The 19,181-nt window shown below is 44.9% G+C and overlaps 1 protein-coding gene across 2 annotated transcripts in view; it reads right to left on the reverse strand.

Annotated features, from left to right (window-relative positions):
• Positions 1–19,181, reverse strand: part of LOC126546325 (dicarboxylate carrier UCP2-like) — a 168,020-nt gene that overhangs the window by 96,869 nt on the left and 51,970 nt on the right. The window contains exon 1 of one of the 2 annotated variants that reach the window (XM_050194508.3): positions 8,927–9,288. The exons of the other annotated variant lie outside the window; for it this stretch is intronic. The gene's annotated coding sequence lies outside the window, so the exon portion shown is untranslated. Of the gene's footprint in view, positions 1–8,926; positions 9,289–19,181 lie in introns of those variants that run through there. 2 annotated transcript variants of the gene reach the window in all.

Here is a 19,181-nt window from a genome sequence, read left to right on the forward strand (position 1 = left end):
TTCAGCACATGGGAGGCCTCAACATCCATGTCTCAGTCAAGAGCATGGCTTCCATGGCTCTAATCGTCGATGCTGGCTGCCTTGTCATTGATGACGAGCATTGTCCTCTCGCTCCTGTCGGTCTGTAGGTCACCAATGTGACCTGCCTCTTCTTGCCGTCCTTCGTTCCGAATGAAGTCCTCGTCCAGGAAATATCACCATACGACAAGGTTCTGTCTGTCATCTCTTCCCTTATGAGCGCATAACGTGGCGTGATCACGGGCGCCCGCTTCGTTCAGGTGGAAAGGAGTACCACAACCCCTGTGCCTAATTACCTGCGAGTATCTGGTCATTGTGGAGGTTTGACTACTGCGGCTTGCAACGCGTGTGTCGTCGTTGCTGCTGCTCAGAGTAATGCTTGGAAATCACATGCCTTCGTCATATTTTACGTATGGTATCATTTGGGATGCGTCAGGTGTTCTCTACGCCATCTTTGTAAAAGCGAGTCGCCTTCACACGTTTCCCCTCTACGCGCAGTTTCCCTACAAGGTCTACATGCCAAAAAGACACTTGCTTGTACTTTTTTCAGCCGATTCCGTCCGTTTGAGTTTCATCAGCAGCAGCTATAGGTGCTGCTGATCACCTGGTGATACTACAACATTGGAAGCACGCGCAGAAATCCCGAATCGAGCCATTTTTTACAAAGCAAAATAAACATTTCCTCATTTCACAAGCTGTCTTGCGTCTACTTTACGAAATCGCACGCTGCGCAGACGACAGCTTCGATGGAGGCTCGTAAGGATCGCTCGCAAGGGTATTTATTTTACTAGATAAAAAGCTGGATTCCACACCAAGACAGCGCACGGTTCAGAAGCAGAAGCAAAAACAAGTGCCGCTCCGGTCCGCGAAGCCGGCGCTACGCGTGCAAGCTACCGTTCAAACCACGCGCGCCCATTATCGAAACCGGAAGTGTGATTCAGTTCTTCACACCAGCCGCTTGGTGCGCTGCAGTCGAGCGGCCGCCGGGCTCTATGAACAAGAGGATTTCCGAACCCCTTCTTTGCCTCCACCCCAGTCGTGCTCAGTTTGGGCGCGTTCTTTCACATTTGTAATCACACTGAGTTAAAGGCATTTGCTTTGACTGAAGTAACTTGCAAGGCCTTGAATTATTTCCTGTGAATTCAATGGGTGTACAAACATTTGTTTAACAATTAAGAACTTTGCTAGCATCATTGTGATAGTCGTACGTGATGGGATGTAGCATTAGGCTTCCGCTCGTTCCACACTTCGTAATCGTCTCTCTGTGCACAGTAATGAAGGTTTCATTATCTGCGGCTTCGCATTGTTGAACCGGTAGGAAGCACTGTAAACGGAACACTGCGCATGATTCACGAAATGCCTGTGTGTATTGTTCCGGGTGATGACATCTTCAAATGTTCCGCCGCTGTTTGCCCATGAATGAGGCTGACCCCATTATGATTCTCAATTTGGCCAGAAGGCACCGCCATTCCTTATGTTGCATAACTGCCAACTTCCGGGATTTTGCTTCGCCAAGTTTAGAAATTGTGTCTCCTTCAACGATATTACGAGTGTTGCGTCGAACATTATGAAAAATAATTGTTTTAGTTAAAATGTTTTAAAGCTCTTGACAGACGTGGCTGCGCAGGAATGCAAAGAAATGCAAACAAAGGATGAAGTCCTACGCTACCGTCTTGTGACAGCCCAAGACATCGCATCAGACTGATTGTACTTGGTTCGAGCAAGCTTATTCAGAACTTCAGAATCCTTCCTTAAGCAAACGGCAACAGCAAGACTGCTGAAAAAGTGAATGAAAGCAACAAATTAGTGACTATCTGAAGTTGCGAGTTTGCTATTGCTCATTGGGGGCGCCTGACGGTAAACGATTGCTGACAAAGCGCTCATGTAGCCCACAAGAGGTGTCTACACAAGACGAACTTTAAAACAAATGCGCGCTTTTCCCCTTCTTAACATTTAATTGAGTTCGCGGCATTTTGACCAATTTTAAAGTCCACAGGGCATCAGGTATGCTGTGGCATGCAACGGTCATCGCGCGATCAATAATATTTTTAAGTTATTTTATTTTTGTGAGTAAAAAATTTACATGAGCAATCAATAAAGATATTGCCGTTCTCCTTTATTTCGATTCATCAAATTTACTGTTCATCAAAGTTACTGTTCTTTTATCGTTTTCCTTTCTTTTCCTTCTTGTTTCTTTCTTTTTCTACAATTGCATAACACATGGATCACTTTATTAACGCAAGTCAATCAATCTAATTAATAGTACAAAGTTCATTCAGTCCTGTTTTTGCTCCGGTCATTTGTAAGATATATATATATATATATATATATATATATATGTATATGTATATATATGTATATGTCTATATATATGTATATGTATATGTATGTATATGTGTGTGTGTGTGTGTATGTATGTGTGTGTGTGTGTATGTATATGTGTGTGTGTGTGTATGTATATGTGTGTGTGTGTGTGTGTATGTGTGTGTGTGTGTGTGTATGTGTGTGTGTGTATGTATGTATGTGTGTGTGTATGTATGTGTGTGTATGTGTGTGTGTGTGTATGTGTGTGTGTGTGTATGTGTGTGTGTATGTGTGTGTGTGCGTGTGCGTGTGCGTGTGCGTGTGTGTGTGTGTGTGTGTGTGCGTGTGTGCGTGCGTGCGTGCGTGCGTGCGTGTTTGGGTCGTTCGGAAATACAGAATGTCCTTTTTAGCCTGATATGGTAATCCTTGTGCGCGGAAAACTCATATGCTATATCTTTTCGGTGCCTGGGAGCAACTGAAATGAATTTGGTTACGTGTCCGGCACTAATCATCGCGGGCAACGTGGCGGTGTTCTTGGCCTCGGTGGTAGAATAGAAAAGGTGGCCAAACGGCCCCACGCGCCTACCCGCCAATGCTCCGAGCGTTTCGCGACAGCTCTAGAGTTTCCGCCACATTGCGCGAGGTGGCAGCAGGGGTAGTTAGGGTCTTACGCCATCGCTCCGCCCTGAGCGAAAGTACGTAGTCGCGGTAGTTAAATGTGTTACGTCTCGGCCGTTTGAGAAAGAGTTTCACATTAAACCAGGCGGAATAATTTTCTTCCTTTTAAAGGGACACTAAAGGTTACCAGAAACTCAAGTTAAAGTGGTAGAGCAATGTTCTAGAACGTCTAAGGCGTCAATTTAATCGCGAACAGAGCTTTAGTAACCGAGAAATTGAGGTAAATGCATGACACGATTTGAGACCCCCCAGCGACATTCCGGTACTAGCCCGATGACGAAAGGACTCCTCATAATTTGTGTTACTAATACTCAACTACTCGTATTAAAAATATCATTTCATTCGATTATAAGACGGAAAAAAATGCTACTTGTCTACGTCTATTCGACTCTAAGAAAAAATAACATTTTGACGTTACCCTTCAGTAATATGGGTGTTCGAAAGGTTTCGTTTTCGCTCGACTCTGCGCGCTCGACTCTGCGCCGCGCACGCTTTGGAGTTTCAGTACTTTCGTTATCGCGTCGTGCTGTGAGGGTTCTGCTGGCTCGCGACACTTTCATTTGGAACAAGCAGCGAGAATCCCACGTCCATGTGATGTCGTGGGAAGCCCTCGTTGCTTTCCCGCTCCGGAGAGCCGGTGTCGAGGCCGCCGTCGTAGTACGCAACGACGCCGGCAGTGCGAGCCCTCAGCAGCAGGTCGCGCTCGTCGGTGCTCAAATCGCTGAAGTTGAGCCCACCATCGCGAGCCAATCTGTCGGTGTCAGGGTCCATTGCGACGAGCGTCGAAGTTTGCGCCATAGAATGAAGTACCAGCTGATGGGCGTCTTGCGCTGGAGTTTGAGGTATAGTAGCGGCGCCTGGTGGCGGTGCGGGAAACGACATCTGGGTCGCGCCAGCTTGGGTCGTATTGAGCCCTGGCTGTGGCGAAGCACGTTTCTAGGCCGAGTTTTGCGTCGATTCGCACTTTTTTATGCCCTGTTGCGAGTGCGAAAAGGCTCGTCACTTCTCACAGATCACGCCGACCACGCTGCGAGCTCGCCGCAGCCTATAGTTTAACGAAAACGGACTCTCCGTGTGCCGTGGGACGTAATGTGGGACGTAATTCGTTTCTCCTTCCGCTAGCCACCATACTCCCGCTTTCGCTCTGCTGTCGGCTCTGTCTTGGCTCTGTTTCTGGCCGCGCGTTTGCGTTTTGCGCAGAAAAGCCGTAGCGCCGTCTGCGGACGCCGTTCTACTCACCGTTGGCGCCACGTCACTATGAGACCATGATGTCAGTACTCCTCGATCGGAGGGCGGGCGATTTGAACTGCGCTAGCGGTACGCGGACGCTTCAGAACGCATTTTCTCTTAAAATAAGTCTCTCCTTGGCACGAAACAAGCGTTTCGAGGTTTCTGTGATGGTATTTCAACAGTCCACGTTGACTTAATAGTAACCTTTAGTGTCCCTTTAAGCACGCGGCTAGGGCGTTCTGTGCCCCATCTGTGGTAGAAAGGTTATGAACAGGGATAAGGTGGCTCAGAAAGGCTGGCCAACGTTTCGACAGGAGGACCTATCTTCGTCAAAGGCGGCCTCGTCATTCTCGCATGTTAGTTTTAAAGGGTTAGTACAGCGACGTGACGTGCGGTTGTTGTCGGTGGCGGCTGGTTGTAGCTCTTTACAACCAGCCGCCACCGACAACAACCGCACGTGACGTGACAACAACCGCGCGAGCGACGCATTCCCGTGTTCGCGCTTTTGTTTCTGAACAATGAGCGACGCAACCGGTGGAAGTGCTTCGCCTGCCGCTGCTGCTAAACGAGCTGCCCGAGCAGACGCTCGGCGCCACCGCCACCTTGTCTTTCAGAATCAAATTATTTGCCGCAATATATCGCGAATTCAAAACGCTAAAACAGCATGTGCTCGAAATTCGCATTAGGGAATATCGTATAAACGTCGGTGGAATGTTTTAGTCCTATCGTGCCGCACTTGACAACAAGAAAGGTGCCGTTCAGTTGCCAGACCCCACACTATGTTACGATTGGCGTGTAACACCATTTACGAGTCACGCCACAACGGATCAATTACAGATTAATTTTGACCTCCTGGGGGTTCTTGGACGTGCATCTGTAAAGCCAAGTACACACGTGTTTTTTTTTTTGCACTTCGTCTCCGGCGAAATGCGGCCGCTGCGTCCGGGACCAAACGCGCCGCGTGGAGCTCAGCAGGTCGCTGAGCACTGCTGCCCCTCCTGACTGACAGTGCAGCATGCGAAGTCTGTGGCACCGAAGAAAGCATCGACCACCTGCTGTGCCACTGTCCACGATACACCCCAGAGAGACAAGAACTTGCCAAAGCTTTCGAAAAACTGGACAATCGGCCGCTTTCTGTGCAGGTGCTGCTGGAACACCGCCCCCATCGCCCGTCGGCCCATAAAGCGGTGAAGGCGCTTTTGTGCTTCTTAACGGGCTTGTGCGACCACCTGTGACTATTAATGCAATTTCTGTAAGACCACACACGTCAGCGAACTCACCGCAATTTCCTTCTTTCCTTCCCTCCTCTCTCTCTTCCTGTTATCTTTGTTTCCCCTTCCCCGTTCCCCCGGTGTAGGGTAGCCAACCGGACGTTATTCTGTTTAACCTCCCTGCCTTCTACTTATCTCTTTCCCTCCTTTCCTGCCCTTCCTGTATAATGCTTCAATCTTTAAAAAGTATCGAACGCCAAATGAGGAATGTACCTAATTATTCCCACGAATTCAGAAACCTGCAAGTAATAAGGGCTATATCCAACATGTGTGTAGTTCTCCAACAGCGTAATCCTGCGATTAAAGGGCAACCATATAGTGCTCTTTCGTTTTCCTTCTTTTCTTTCTTTTAGCCATGTTACGGTAAATGGGTTTCTCATATTACATACATCCTCCCCTCACACGTACGATTGGTCGATTTGCTTGAAAAATTCGAAGTGTATATAATATAAATAATGAATGAATGACATCTTATTTGGGAACGCTGGCGCTTTGGCCCTTGCTCGGGGGCTAGGGAAATTGAGGTATGGGAATGGGTGGGAAGGGAAGGGGTAAAAAGATGACGGTCAGTCAGCTGTCGGCCTCACCGTCTAAATAGCGAAACTAGACTCGACAGCGAAGGCCAGAAGCTAATCGTAAACGGCACGCTTATAGAGCCCGTCAAATCCAGGCCTATTTTTTTTTTTTGCAGAAGCTGTTGCAGTTGATTGTCAAAGTGAGCGGATAATTCGTGCGGACTGCAGCAAACAAAGTGGACGCACCAGTTCCGGAGCATACACGCTGACGTGGACAATGGCGTTTGATGATGACGACGCAAATTATCGTCACAGACGGAATGTGACAGTCTGACGACTACGACGATAGGACGACGACGGGGATTCTCGTCAATGAGCTCATTTGTCTCACAACATTGCGAACACAACATTTTGGGCAGCGAACTTTCCTCTTCCCCCAACCCCGCCTTTCTTTTTTCACCGGTGTTTTCGACAAAGCGGAGAAAGAGAAATGGTATTGTGCGTGCCGGACTGCCATTTGACCCAGTCGTGTCAACTTTTTTTTTTAATTCTGGGGTTTTACGTGTTTCAAAACCACGATGTGATTGTGAGGCACTCCCACAGTGGGGAACTTCGGATTAATTTTGATCCCCTGGGGTTCTTTTAGCGTGCGGGGCGATCTTGCATGTCGCCCCCCCCCCCTTCCATCCACCCCCCACCCCCTATCGAAATGAGAACGCGCCGCTACCGTGATTTGATTCCGCGACCTCGTGCTTAAGCCACACAACGCCGTAGCCGCTAAGCCACCACGGCGGTCGATCATGTTACCTGTGTGCGGTGGTTTCTCGTGGCGTGGTTTCGGAAGTAGCAACCGATGTTTTAAAATAACGAGCTCCCGACCCCTCAAGAGAGGATGTAGGAATGGTGGTCTACACCGAGCTTGCACTAGATTTTAGGCGTAAAATTCTGTCCAACTATACGCAAATGCCTATAAGTGCTCTGTATATGAAGTGTCATTATTTTCAAGTTACAGAGCGTATGTGGCCTGCCGTTCATGATGGAGAAAAGTGTGTAAGGCGGCGGCAGTAGATGAAGACGACACTTTCGCTCAATCCCCCATTAAAGCTATGTCTGCTTTATCAGCATTTGAGAGCATGAGAAATAAATTGCTCTACAATGAGGGTATTGCTAGAAGTTCGGTGAGTAGCTCAGCTGTAGCGTGGGAAAAACTGTAGCGTAAGGTGCTTTCACTTGCAAGCAAAGAAAATTACAATGTAAGCATCATTTATTTCATGAAATCCTGGTTTATTTAATAAAATATGTGGTCCAGGAAAATTCTGCATAGGAAGACCTCTAGAGAGCAAAGGTTGCGAACTGTACTCGTGAATCGGGAAGGGAGAGAAAAGGATGCCTAGAAAGAGTTAGTTACAGTTGGCTACCCTGCACGGGGGGGGGAGGAGTAGGCGGATAAAAAGAGAAAGAGAGTGGAAGGGGGAGAGAGATAGAAAGAGAGAGACCAGCACCTGCATTGGCTGCTAAGCTAAATTGATATTTAAGGTCTCTCAATTGTTGCCACTGGTGTTTTTTTTTTTTTTCTTCACTCACATGGTCTCGCACATGTCAGTATACTATCGCTGACTTGCTGGTTTCAGACGAGAAAAACTATACCTCCACATTCTATGGCACCCAACACTCCGGTGTATATCGCTCACCGGTTTTATCATGTGTGTGTCCTTATTGGCTTTACTACACAAACTGGCATATTCCTGTTAAATGTATTTATTTATTCGAACAACTATATTTGCTTAAGTAGGGCAAGGGATTACAATGTGCATACAGATACGCGAGGACAACAAGATCACTCCCAGTTATTCTATTGTAGCACCCACAAACCAAATCACTATATGTGAGATTCGCTGCTGAACTTCCACGTGGCTAAAACTACATAAATGTGCAAAAACATAAGCTCTTTGTTTCCTACATTAAAACGGTGCTCAAGCCCGAAAATAAGAAATTGTTGTTCATATGTGTCACTATATGTCACGCTTCTAGAAGAAAACTACGCTGATGTTATACGAATGAATCTTTGTACTTAAGAGGAAGCTTTAGCTCGGGCCCAACTCCGAGGCGGCCTGTTCAAGTACATGCGAAAAGCAAACAACGATTTTTTTTTAGATAATCCCTGGACCGATTTTAATGACATTTGTTGCATTTGAGAGAGACAGTTAAATGCAAGTGACTGTTGGAAGCAGAATTTTGATTTAGGGCCTGAATTTTATGAAAAGGATTTTTAAAATTTTGAAAGTTTTAAGGAAATAGACGCACGAAGTTTATAAATTAATAGCTCTGCATCAAAAACAGATATCGCGGTTCTGTAAACGGCATCCATTAGATCCTTCAAAGCGGACAAATTCGATATGTCATTTTACATCGGAAGTGATCTTTTTACGTCGTGTACAAGGGTTCTGCAAAATCTGTATTTCCATTGTAATAAATTTTTTTGACATTCATATGTAACATATAAATTTTGTCCGCTTTAGATGCACTAAGAGATGCAGTTTACAGACTTGAGATATCATTTTTCATTGCTAAGTTACGGAGTTGTAAACATGGTAGTTTCCTTTTCTGAAATTTTGCAATTTCTGCCAATTTTTAGTAAAAAATGGACGTCCTAAATAAAAAATTCGAAACCTACAGTCACTACATTCTCAGTTTTTCTTTTAAATGCAATAAGCCTTGTCAAGTTTGGTGCAGTGGTTGCCGAAAAAAAAAACAAATTCTCCTTTTACATGTGTTTAAATACGAGTCCCCGAGCTAAAGCTTCCTCTTAATGAAGGTTTAAAGAAAGAAATCCACATCAAAACTATACGTAACAACGTGCAGCACGATCGAAAAAAAAAAAAGAAGAATAAACTGCCTTGGGAAACTCACAAAAATGCGGTGCCGCTGGGAGTCTTTCCGTGCTCGAAATGCCAGCCGGCACAGTGCGTGGACCAGCTGGAATTTCGAGACTGGGTGGTGGCTTCGAAAGCTCCTGAAGTCCTAAATTTGTTGAACCGGCGCTGAAGACGCGTAGGTGAAAACGAAGCTGCTTTGGTTCAACACGAGGTGTTCTTCGTTGCGGCCCTTAGTAGCTGTTATCGGTCAGTCGTCGTAAGCACTGAATCTTGGCGTAGAACTAGGTGTCACCGTCACTGGAATGGATACGCAACAGCACAGCGTAACTACGCGTCAGGAAGAGCACGCAGATTGTGCGCCTCTACAAGGCGTCGTCTGCTAGCTGTTTTCCTTCCCGAGCAGGCGGCGCGCAGTGGAGATCAGGTCACGTGACGCGCGCGCGCGCGCGAGCAGACGGCGCACTCGCGATGCAGACGACAACAAGCGCGGACCACGCCAACGCGTCAAGGCATCAAGAAATAAAAGAAGAGAAAAATAGCATCGCGTATTATTTCATCTTGTCTCTCTCCTTCCTGGTTATCTGCCGGGACCTTGACTGACAAAGAACGCGGCCTAGACGTGACAGTTGTTACATTGTGTCATCGTTATCGCCGAGGCGATGCTTGAGACCATCTGGCGAATAACGGGATGGGCGTTTAGGTAATTGCCCATCTTCTGTGGTTCATTTCTTTGTTTGGAAGAAAGTGACAACAGGCGGTGTTGCACATAAAATTACCACCTAGGTTAGCAAAAATGGTTGCATGCTAATTTTTCAGAGCTACAGAAATTACACACTTGTTATATTGCAATGCGCTGTATAAGTACATAATGTGTGCAAGAAGGTTTCCTGATATATTTTTCTCCACGTGCACATTTCGATGCCCTCATCTTATGTCAGCAGCCGCTATACTGTGATTGCGTACAACAAAATATTGATCTCACCCTTAGCGCTATCGGCGAAAACAGATTGAGAATAATCTACCATTGTAGCCCTCCACAGCTACGTAGACAAAGTTCTTCAGCATGGCCACTCTTTTACAATTGTAAAGAGAAAATCTGCTACTTTCAACTAATTTCACGGATTTTTTTTAACCGTCTGTTAAACCTCAAATCACGTGAGATGCTCTACGCGCGTAATGCGAAGACGTGGGATCGTTCCCCACCTGGAGGCAAGTTGTTTTTTCATTCACTTTCATTGCCATTAATTTATCATTTCTTTAATTCAATAAGCAACTACAAGTAATCTCGCCTATGTTTTCATTGGTGTCTCTATTTGTTGGCTTCTCATTATTGATAAGAACCGGGCCCCTCAGTTAACCCCCTTTCTTCAAGTGGCACTGTGGTTACTGATTATGTACCACGACGCATGAGCCGCTCTTCATTGAACCTCGTTGACATGAACTTGGGCATGTGCCACTGGATGTGTGCAGATGAGACCACTGAGTCGTCATCATCATCATCATAAGCCTGGTTACACCCACTGCAGGGCAAAGGCCTCTCCCATACTTCTCCAGCTACCCTGGTCATGCACTAATTGTGGCCATGTTGTCCCTGCAAACTTCTTAATCTCATCCGCCCACCTAACTTTCTGCCGCCTTCTGCTACGCTTCCCCTCCTTTGGAATCCAGTCCGCAACCCTTAATGACCATCCGTTATCTTCCCTTCTCATTACATGTCCTGCCCAGGCCCATTTCTTTTTCTTTATTTCAACTAAGATGTCATTAGCTCGCGTTTGTTCCCTCATCCAATCTGCTCTTCCCTTATCCCTTAACATTACACCCATCATTCTTCTTTCCATAGCTCGTTGCGTCGTCCTCAATTTAAGTAGAACCCTTTTCGTAAGCCTCCAGGTTTCTGCCCCGTACGTGAGTACTGGTAAGGCACAGCTGTTATACACTTTTCTCTTGAGGTATAATGGCAACCTGCTGTTCATGATCTGAGAATGTCTGCCAAATGCACCCCAGCCCATTCTTATTATTATGACCACTTAGTATGCGATGACTATGATGATAATGATGGTGGTACTAATGCTCAAGACGGTGATAATGATTGTGAGGACGGTTATTGTTATGATTGCAAGGATGATTATATCACGACGACGATGATGATGACAAAAAATTCATCAGCCCTTCCCCTCTGAAGCAGGACGAGCAGCGAAACTGCACTGTGGCGTGTTTTATCTCAATCGGCGTATCTATGTATATATAGGTATTATCATTATCACTACTACTATTATTAACCTCATTAACAGTTTTAATTGTATGGTTATAACTGATTCAAATTCACTACAGAAGGTGTATGGTATCTTTTGCGACCAAATAAAGAAGTTTCAAAACATTTCTAAACTCGTCGTAATGCAGGAACATAGACCACGGACATGATGCGTGTCATTTCAGTGTAAACATGCCTCAAAAAATAAAAACCGACGTGTCGAGTACAAAGCCGCAAAAAATAGGGTGGTTGCTGTGATAAGATGCACAAAGCGCGAGTACTTTTCCGAAGAATTTCAGCAGTCATCGAGGAATGTGGCAAAAACATGGTCACGGATGAATTATCTTCGTGGCGAAAATGCCTCAAGCATGTGCCCAATTTCTCCTTTTTTCCCCAGGCGAATCCGTCGAGGTAGCAGATAATTTCAACCATTTGTTTGCACTGGCTTCCGAGAACGCATGTTCATGTCAGACCGTCCAATACAGGCTTAAAGAATCCTTTTCAGCGTCCGCATTTCTACCTAGAATTTCACAAAGTGAACTCCGTTAAATAAATTTCAGCTTTAAGCGCAGTGAGCCTCATGGTATGGATGGTTTATCAGCGAATTTGCTATAAATGAACTTTACAGCCTTATCCGATATATTACTCTTGATGTTGAGCAATTTCCTTGATACCGCGTTTATGCCAAAAGAGCTTAAGACCGCAATTGTTAAACCGCTTTTTAAAGGAGGGCAAAGGGATGCAATGAAAAACTATCGACCTATTTCTATATTGCCCATACTTTCTCACATTACTGAAAATTTCTTTGAAAATCCATGTGATCTCTTGTTGAAAAATTTTCCATTTTGTCGACGTCAGTTCGGTTTTGTTACCGATCTTGGCACGGTAGCCCTTCTGGAGGAGGTCTCGGATGAACTGTTTTCAGCTCTTGATCAAAATCTGTTTAGCGTTGCTTTATTTTAGACATATGCTTTCGATTCAGTTCATCACGGGGTCTATTACAAAAATTATATTCCAGTGGCTTTAGAGGTCAATATTACGATGTCCTCAAAAACTATCTCGCAGAACGGTCACAATGGCTGTCTTAGATAAAACGATAAATGCAAGTAGTAAGCTTTCACTGAAGGTCGGAGCTTCTCAAGGTTTCATTCTATCACCTCTACTTTTCAATATATTCATTAATGATTTATCTCGTGTTGTTTCAAAATGTTTGACATTCCAATACGCTGACCGCACTCTATTGCTGTCAAAACATTTTTTGTACAACATGGCTATCGCGAATCTTCAGATAATGTAGACCAGACAATGACTTGGTTCGCTGATAACTGTTTAAAGGTTAACGCTCCAAAAACCCAACTCGTTTCTGTCAGATACCCTTTAACACTAACCGCAATCGATGTACCAATGTTCCAGCCCAGTCGGAACTGTCATTCCTGTCGATGCGTGCCGGTTAACTACGTGAACTTGGTCAAATACCTGGGAGTATGCTTCGACAGCGACATGTCGTGGCATAGCAAACTAGCGCACATTTGCGATAAGCTTAAGAGCGCTGCGTGGTTATTCTTTCACAATAAATCTATCGTTCCGCATCAAGTAAACTATCGCGCATGCCTTGGTCTACAGCACTCTTCGATATGGGATTAATGTTTTTGCTTTCTGGCCCACCCGATGGCAAAACCGTGTTGAACCGTTGTTAAAAAATATACTAAAAAGCATAGCCTACAACACTCCGTCAATCACAAATGGTAACATCTCCTCAGCACTTGGCCTTCCATGCTTCCGGACTCTGTTTACGCAAATTTTAAGTATGTTACACAGCCCCCCGAAGCCTTCAGAGTAGTGTTCGCTTTGTAGTTACGCGATCCTTAACGATATATGGTGAAGCTAAAAGCATTGTGTTCATGTGCCGAAAATTCTGAACGATTTGCCAAATGCGGCATTCTCCATTACATCAAAAATAACCATTGAAAAACATTATTTGTTCACTGTACTATGGTTTCTTTAACGTTTGTAAGCTATGCTGGTCATCATTTCTAAAACGTGTACATCTTACTGTCTTGGTGTCGATTGTTGATTCTCGCTCTATGTCTTGCTTCTTGTTCGTGTTAAGCTTCCTAACTGTTAGTCCGCTTGCATTATTTTCTTATATCTCTATGGTAAAGTAAATATTGCACGCTCGTCCGCTGATTTTGCCGGCCCAAGTCCCTCAAGCCACTGGTGGCTATTATTATTATTATTATTATTATTATTATTATTATTGCTTTTTAACATTAAATCCATTGCTCAGATGCCCGTAAAAATCACTATCATGCACGCCTTAGCATACAGTGTGTTACTTTATGGCATTACAGTGTTCGGGTTTCGCTCTTCTCGATGGCAGTGTCAAAGTGACCGAATTCTAAAAAGTATGTTGAAGTCCACTGCGTATAACTCTTCCTCGGCTAACAATGTGAACTTGTTTATACGTCTGGGTCTTTCATCATTTAAAACTTTGTTCACTCAAACGGTTGTGGTGAGATATTTTTGGAACCCGGATCTCATACAGGAATGTATTGTTCCCCGTGCCCTACGGAAAACATTGCGCTTTATAGTATCCTACTACAACACAATATTTGGTAAAGCTAGTAGGAACGCTTATGTCCCAAGAATGTTCAATGAACTACTTGATCATATACTTACTATAACTACGAAATGAAATTTGAAAAAATTGTTGAATGCACTATATGCTATGTATAATACTAAATACTGTTCTCTTTTTCTCTGTTCTTGCATTTGTGTTGTCAATGATTTCAGCTGAGTTTCTGATTTATTTATTGTTTTGATGAGCTTCACGAGCTTTTAATTGCTGTATATGTTGCCATTTTGTTTTTGTTTGCCGGCGCGCCGGGCCAAGCCATGTTAGCCACTTCCTTGGCTTTGCCGGCCTGCCTTCTCATGTACGAAGATTGTAAGATGGGAACAATAAATATCCTTATTATTTTTTATTATTACTGAAGGACACAGACAACGAATACATTTTCTGACTGTGGAGTGGTTTATTCCTAGGCTTTTATGAAGTAGTGACGTATGCAAGTACCGCCGCATGGCAGACAGGAATTCCACAATATTTACAACTTCACTGTGAACTACGTAGTTATGAAAAGTATATCAAACTCTGCGTAATGTTGTAGTCGTCTTAGCCGCTAATTGTCGTATAATTTGTTTTGCGATACTTTCGATAAAATAAGATTTACGGCCGTTTTCTGGAACCATACTCCCTCCGTAAACAGCCATGTATTTACAGCTGATGGCATTTCTGTAACGTTTACAACTTCACTCTGAACTAGCTAATTATGACAAGTAAATGAAACTCGACGTAATAATAGAGTCGTCCTAGCGGCCAATTTCAGTTTGATTCATTTTGGATGAGATTTGATAAAACTTACAGTTATTTTCTATAACCATACTGCCTTCCTAGAGGGCCATGTATTGACAGCAGACGGGAATTCTGTAACATTACACTTCACTGTGATCTAACTAATTATAAAAAGTAAATGAAACTCAGCGTAATGATAGAGTCATCCTCGCGGCCAATTTCAGTGTGATTTTCCCAAGATATCTAAATTAGATTGAGAGCTACAGAGCATCTGCGAGAAACTGGAGACGGAATTTTTTTTTTTATGTCGACGTGATGCGCAGACGGACTGACATCGGCCACCGCCTGAGGGTAGCTATATCCAGCTTCGCTCTATAAGTTGGATGGCGATTCAACCTCTAGTGGTCGGTAAAACTTTGTCGTTCTAGCGCGACTCCCACAATAAATTGTTCGGTTCATACAGCCCACTGTCACCTCAAGCTCGCCCGAATCGACACCAAGTAGACGTTGAATCGCCTTCCAAATTTTAATACGTTGACATTATCGCCGGCTTGGCTTGTCTCCACCTTCCCATGTTGCGCTGTACCAGTGTCAAAGTGCAATAGCAACCGGCCCGATCCTCAACCCTAGTGTACCCCTATGGTTTTAAATGTGTTGTCTTCTTCGAATGAATGTTTGTTAGTTGCCAGCAGCACCGGCGTTTGTTTTATCTTCGATCGCCGCTCGATTGTTGGCGCTTGGCCCTCGAGATGAACACTGCATGTGAAGCTCCGCGCCGGACATGGTGGTGACTTTCGCGAAGTTGTAAGCAGTAACATTCTGCTAACTGAATTGACGCGGAGACGCTTTGAGAAACGGACAATCACTGAAGTATCCTTACGTGATTTTGAACGCGAGAGTATAATGGCTTCTCTAATTAATTGGCTACATCCATGATACGTGACGTCATAGGTTGGCACGCGTCCTTCACAACTCAGCCTTAATCCACTTTGCTCTGCTTTGCACCAAGCTTAATCCACCTTAATCCACTTTACCTCACCTTAATCCGTTTCAATTCACTTTCATTCCCTTTACTTCACCTTAATTCACGTTAAGCCACCTTAAGACACGTTGCTTGCTATAACTTTAGTTCTGCATTGATGCCATACAAGACGTTGATGTCGTCACTGATGCAGATGGTCTTTGTTAACACTCGTTGAGGGCATCGCCGGCTTTTATGCCTCATGCGACGTATAACGCTTTCGCATTAATAAGCACAGGGTTAAAATTATATGCACATAAATGCTGCTTAGTTCTTCAGCACCCTTACGCGGAGCTGCGCAAACGAGTCGTACACACAGATATGCGTAGCGTGATCGAAAGGGCTATGCCGATCAAACAGCTTTGACAGCTCACCTTTCGTCGGCGACTGGTAATTCACGTGCTGCCACGCTAGACCTCGCCCGTTTGCACCCCATGTATCGAGCGTGTCGCAGAAATATCTCGCATCGTGCGGTGGAATCACCAGAGGCGATCATCCGACAGTGCACTTCAATGGACGCGAGATATCAGTGGACAGAAAGAGAAAGCTCGAATCGGAGCTGGATACGTCAACCCTCTGTGCAAGCTGATCTCGGCGACCTACTTGTATAAATAATCCAAAAAGTAACTACAATTGTTAAACGTCCGTATCGGCTGTCGCAGCGTGCACGACTCACACATTGCTGGCGGATGCCAGAAGAGCACTCAATAAACATGAATATAAAGGTGAATGGTATGAAAGAAAAAAGAAACTGCAGTTCCAACGCGCATGTTGAAATTTCTCTCAATCGAAGCTTTCGTGAAGCGGTTATTTATTTATTTATTTATTTATTTATTTATCTATTTATCTATTTCAATATACTGCAGGCCAATGCTTGACCCAAGCAGGAGTGAATTTAAATTCTATGTATAAAATAAATAATTTGCGCACATACTGTCATCTATGCAACGTTTTCTTATTCAATGTTCATGTTTACGCACCGTACTAGTCAAACTTCTTTACGCAGTGCAAGTTACGCTCATGCGCTATACACCCTTCACAATCTAAGCCGAAATTGCAAGAAGCAGCTGACGTGAATGCGCGCAGTGAAACGTGGACGCAGTCGATGTCACCGGGACAAAGGTGACATTTCTCGACAGAAGAATGATGACGACAGATGCGTGCAGAGAGGTACGACGCGAATGACAGTGGCAAGGCTGACTTATTATTTTTTTTTTTCGTTTCATTCCAGCGTCCATGGCCTGATGAAAGGTGGCATGCCTGTTCAGCAAGAATGCAGCAGCCACGGTGAAAGGAGTCTCTGACGGTTCCCTGAGAAAGGTTCGCTTTAAAATCAATAATGGCCTCTTTCTTTAGGTGTATCGGAAGACACACTTCCAGAGCCAACTTGATGCAACGCTCCAAAGCACCCGCGGTTTGGAGGATTTATCCTTCACAGGAGCTCAGTGTTTACATTTCTGCACGATGACTTAAAACATGAGCAGTGCATTTACCCATGGCGCTGCCTAAAGTTACTAAAAAGGAAAAGCGCTTTTTAAAGGCCTTTATCTGGCACAAGCAGAAAACGCGAACGAGAAGCATTAGATAAACATTATCTTAAGCGCAGGACAAGTGGGAAAGAAAGAGGGCAAACACTGTCGTAAGCACACAGTTCTTGCATGGAGCGTTGTTATCTGCGCAGCGCACTGCTATTTTTAACGTTGGATGTGCGTTCAAACTCTGTCTTTCCTCTGTTGTCGGCTCACATGGGAAACTCGTTGGCGAACGCAGTGAAGCCCGAGAGTACGCTTGCTGTTACACTTTCTTTTTTACAAAACAATTACGCTTCATACACGGCACGGTGAAAATATCCCAGGTGCAAAAAAAAAAAAAAATCGCAGTACCGCCCGAAAGGCGAAGCACCGATTGCGATAGCGAATTAGTAGATAGCTGTATGGAGTAAAGATAGTAGTTTTATCGGCCGTATAAGCTCGTAAACATTCGCTTACTACTACAATGATAGAATATGTAAGCGTGACTCAACGAGGACGTAGAAAGAAGCAGACTCACAAGAGACATCGCTGTCTTTGTGTGTCTGCTTCTTGCTACGTCCTTGTTCAGTCGCGCCTACGCATTCTATCATGAATTTAAGCCAACTGGCCCGTCAACGTGTTTTAACTAAATTAACCAGCATCGAGTCACGCGTGCACAGGTAAACATGAACACATCTAGTTAGATGACAGCGGAAACTGTCTGTGAAAACGCTGGACTTAGGAATCGCGGCAGCAGCCGCGAGCCAATTGACCTCCGTCTATCTGTCACTTCAACGCGAACGAAATGTCGAAAGCACAGCGCATACGAAGCTACCGGCACTACGCGCTCTCTGCAAGCATCGCAGATCGCTTAGATAAATAAACAGACAGACAGACAGACAGACAGACAGACAGACAGACAGACAGACAGACAGACAGACAGACAGACAGACAGACAGACAGACAGACAGACAGACAGACAGACAGACAGACAGACAGACAGACAGACAGACAGACAGACAGACAGACAGACAGACAGACAGACAGACAGACAGACAGACAGACAGACAGACAGACAGACAGACAGACAGACAGACAGACAGACAGACAGACAGACAGACAGACAGACAGACAGACAGACAGACAGACAGACAGACAGACAGACAGACAGACAGACAGACAGACAGACAGACAGACAGACAGACAGACAGACAGACAGACAGACAGACAGACAGACAGACAGACAGACAGACAGACAGACAGACAGACAGACAGACAGACAGACAGACAGACAGACAGACAGACAGACAGACAGACAGACAGACAGACAGACAGACAGACAGACAGACAGACAGACAGACAGACAGACAGACAGACAGACAGACAGACAGACAGACAGACAGACAGACAGACAGACAGACAGACAGACAGACAGACAGACAGACAGACAGACAGACAGACAGACAGACAGACAGACAGACAGACAGACAGACAGACAGACAGACAGACAGACAGACAGACAGACAGACAGACAGACAGACAGACAGACAGACAGACAGACAGACAGACAGACAGACAGACAGACAGACAGACAGACAGACAGACAGACAGACAGACAGACAGACAGACAGACAGACAGACAGACAGACAGACAGACAGACAGACAGACAGACAGACAGACAGACAGACAGACAGACAGACAGACAGACAGACAGACAGACAGACAGACAGACAGATAGATAGATAGATAGATAGATAGATAGATAGATAGATAGATAGATAAGGACCGTGAGAGACACCATACAGGAGAGCTCCGAGTTAATTTTAATGACATGGCATTCCATAGCGTGTACACAAGTCCAAGTACCCCCACCCCTTCTTTTTGTCTTGTCTTGTTAAAAACAGCGCGAAACCATGCAAAGCCTACGTGCCACCTTTTTGATGTAGTTCGGCTGGCAAAACAAGTTTCCGTGAAAAATATGCCTCAGATTTAGCCTCTGTTGATGAAGACCACGCTGTTGCTCTCGGCATAAATATGGAGTGACCGAAAAGGACGAGAAAATTTGAACACGGATGAACAAACACGAGTATAAAGGAAAACAATCGAGCAAGTACAGTAACCAGTGCATCCTGAAAATGGCGACACCTTCG

The sequence above is a fragment of the Dermacentor andersoni genome, chromosome 10 (assembly GCF_023375885.2).
Source record: "Dermacentor andersoni chromosome 10, qqDerAnde1_hic_scaffold, whole genome shotgun sequence".
NCBI classification, from domain to species: Eukaryota; Metazoa; Arthropoda; class Arachnida; order Ixodida; family Ixodidae; genus Dermacentor; species Dermacentor andersoni.